Genomic DNA, 3,753 nt, shown 5'->3' on the forward strand with positions numbered 1-3,753 from the left:
AATGGTATCGAGAGTGAAAATGTTCGTTACGAGAAAGAGAGAGAGAGAGAGAGAGAGAAATAGGAGAAAGAGATGATAAGTACAGTGGAAAGCGCCACGCCGTGAAAGTAAATTTACGGGGGGTTTTTTTTTTTTAACGAAGGGATCGAGAAATCACGGTGATTCGCAACTCGAACGTTCCTAACCCACCACTACTTGTTCGTTTACTTGATTTCTTTCTCTCTCTCTCTCTCTCTCATTTAGGCCGAGCAAACCGACGGATTATCGATCTTCTTCTTCTTCTACTTCTTCTTTTTCTTTTTTTTAAGGAGGTTTTTGTTTGTTTGTTTATTTCTTTCTTTCTTTTTTTTTGTTTTTTTTTTCCCCCTACGTCGCGGTAATGAAAAATGTCGCGCGCGAAGTTTACAGTGCCGAGGCACGTCCGTCTAATTAGGACTAATTAGAAGTTTCGGCGTCGACGCAACGTCGACGAGCGTCAACCGTGTTCCCAATTCCTCTCACCCATCGTTTACTCTCTCTCTCTCTCTTCTCTCCTCTCTTTCTCTTGCATCCCTCTCTTATTCCGAGTACTGCAGCCCCCCTTTACCGAATTTGCGTTTGCGCGAGAACGCATCATCGTTCCCGACCGACACACAGTCTCAGCTTCCACAATGACACGTAAACTCTGCTGTTCAGGTAAAAGAATAAAAAGAAAAAAGAAAGAATAGCAAATAAAATTGTCGACATTTAAACAATTTAATTTCGTTATTCGTCAAGAGGAAAATATATTCGCGTAAATTTTCGCGAAACAAAGATTTGCGAAAAATAGAGAATGAAGAACGAATGATTTCGAATAGAAAATAATATTTGAACGATTCAATAATTTTTCATTTCATTTCGTTTTCTTTTTCTCAATTTTATCACCTGTTATTCTTTGTCTTTGACATAAAAAAAAAAAAGAACTTTAGAGATTAAGGTAACATCTAATATTTTATAATGTATGAGTCTCACGTGTGTATTTCGTAATATAAAAATAACAATCAAATCAAATTTTCAGTTGCTGAAGAAATCCCAATAAAGGGACGAAACGTCCAACTTATCAAAACGAAGTTCTATTTCTTTTTAATGTTCAAATTTCTTCTAAGATACCTTTTTATTAATAATTTTATTTGTAGACGTGAGAAACAACTAATACAAAAAAGAACATTTTTATCACACAGTTATTATTATTATCAATACATTTTACATTCGTACATGCACGAATTACCTTATGAGAAAACGAAAAAAGATATCTGTGGTATATGTTGTATGAAACGATTAAAATTAAGTAGGTATACATTTTACTTCCTTTCATTTGCACGAATAAAAAGTTATTTGCACGCAAAAACAAATAAAATAATATTTGATCGCATTATATATGGTGGTATTCTTCCTTCCATCCTTTTGTCCTTCTTTTTCGAACGAAGAAAATGAGGATGCTTCTAGTGATAAGCGGCAGCCGAAAAAGAAATAACAGACGTTCGCACGTGTATGTGTATGTATGTACGTATGCGTATGTGTTATAAGATAGAATGAAAGAGAAAGAGTGAGAGTGATAGTGATAGGGAGAGTGAAAGAATGATATAACGTGAACAGGAGTTAAAGGTGTGGGGGGGGGGGAGAAAAATATAGTAGATGTGGAAAAAACGAAAAGAAGAAGAAAAGACGGTGGTCATGGAACGACTACCACCATAAAAGCTTGATTAATTAGCAAAGCCGTGTCGACGAAGCTTTCGTGACGTTACTCCGCCCACTCGTTACGATCGAATTCCAACATTCCACCCCCTCGCGGTGTGAGGGGGGCTGCGGCAGCTCTTTAGCGGCCATCCTGAACAAACAAAAATGTTGTAGGAGAAAACACGTACGCTATTGTGATAGGAAAATAGTATAAATAAAAAAAAAAGAAGAAAATTTTGAAGAAAATTTCTTAGAAAATTTTCCTACGCGTTTTCACGATGATTCGATTATACTTTTCTTTCTACCCTTCTTTCTCATTTTGATCGAACGAGAAGGGGTGGGTGGGGGTAGTAGTAGTAGTTGAAGGGATTTTCGTTGTTTTTCTTCCCTAGTAAAAAAGAAAACCGCACACGTAGTAGTGGAAATCGGGTCACTTTGTTTCCCCGCAACCGAATCAGCGTTTGTATTATGCGACTACGTTTGCCTCGTCGACGCCTTATGTAAATGTCGACGGATACGTATGAGGGTACCTTGTCCTTAGGGACGAACGGGCAAATTGAGATTCACGCGTCTACCTTCCACCGTTCCTGTTATCCCTTACACCCCCGCGATCGATATTTTCTCTCTCGTTCAGGTCCCTTGCTCGACACTTCGAGTGTCATTACACATCGCGACTCATCGTTACAATCTCATTTCTACAAAATATTCTTGACAAATGTCCATTTTTATTTGAATTTGTTTGTTTATTTCTAATTAATTCCTACGTTAACACTATATATATGCACTTTTCGAATATTGATTGCTGCATCCATTCTGAGTTCCGTAAACAATAAATTTTGAAACAATTCGTCATACATTCCTCGTTATATATCAAATATTAATCAAGTTGAATTATTCATGTTTTAAGAAATTTCAGTATTTTCTTACGTTCGATTAAAAAACCAATCCCTCAAAAGAATTTTTCTATCAATTGTGAGACCATTTTCAACAAGCATGATCGAAATATATTTAATTAGAAAACGGGTGGGTGGGTGGGGGGGGTTGGTTTATATTCGAAAAACTAATTGCCAACTATGTCCGAAATATGTCAGCTTTGTCGTTAAAAAATAAAGTCTGGGGACTTTTTTTTGGTATTGTTTTCTTTCGTTTATGAAAAAAATCAATTTGTAGAAAAACCACTGGGATTCTACGATAACCGAAATAATATCAAAAATTTATACTAATAAATCGAAAAGAAATTATTTTTACAAATATTCTTTAGGTATCTTTGAACTCATATAAGGATTCTAAGCTTTCGGCTAATAGTAATATCGAAATGTATCTTTCGCAAAGTTTTTCGATACGAATTGATTACCACGAATACAACCAAGTCCGTAGTAGAAAATAACGATGTGTGTGTGTGTGTGTGTGTTCTTGTTTCTACTAACAAGTAATCTCATATCGTCGTACTATTCGCAAATATTTATAAACGAGTGGAGACATTTCTTCTCGCGAGAAAAAGAAAACAAAAACAATTACGCGAGAGTAGTTTTTCGTTGGATTGCTCTAAAGGATTAAATATAATGTACTAGAAAAAGGACTCCTACTCTTACCCTTACCCTTATTCTTACTTTTACTCTCTCGTTTATTTAAAGGGTGGCAAGATATTCGAGATCACGTTCGCATTATGTTTCTAAAGAAATAAGAGATTTTCTTTAGAATATACTTTCCATTCTTTTCTTTTTTTCTTTTTTTTTTTTTTTATCTTTCTTTCTTATCCCATAAGAAATGTTTCTGTAATTGCTTTCGATTGAATCCAATTTGCTGATTAAAATAATCCATGAGAATGAATACTTGGAACTATCACTCCTCTCTCTCTCTCTCTCTCTCTCTCTCTCTCTCTCTCACTCACTCTCTTTCATTCTTCAATGGACGATCGGCCAGTAGAAACGAAATGAAATGGAAATAGCGTGCCGACGAGGAAAAACGCGAGACTCATCAAATCTCCTGCCGTTTTGCTTTTGACTATGTACTGTATGTGTGTGTGTGTTTCCTTTTTTCTTTTTTTGTTGCTTCTTC

Source organism: Polistes canadensis, unplaced genomic scaffold (assembly GCF_001313835.1).
Source record: "Polistes canadensis isolate GaletaPanama2010 unplaced genomic scaffold, ASM131383v1 scaffold_169, whole genome shotgun sequence".
Classification (NCBI taxonomy): Eukaryota; Metazoa; Arthropoda; class Insecta; order Hymenoptera; family Vespidae; genus Polistes; species Polistes canadensis.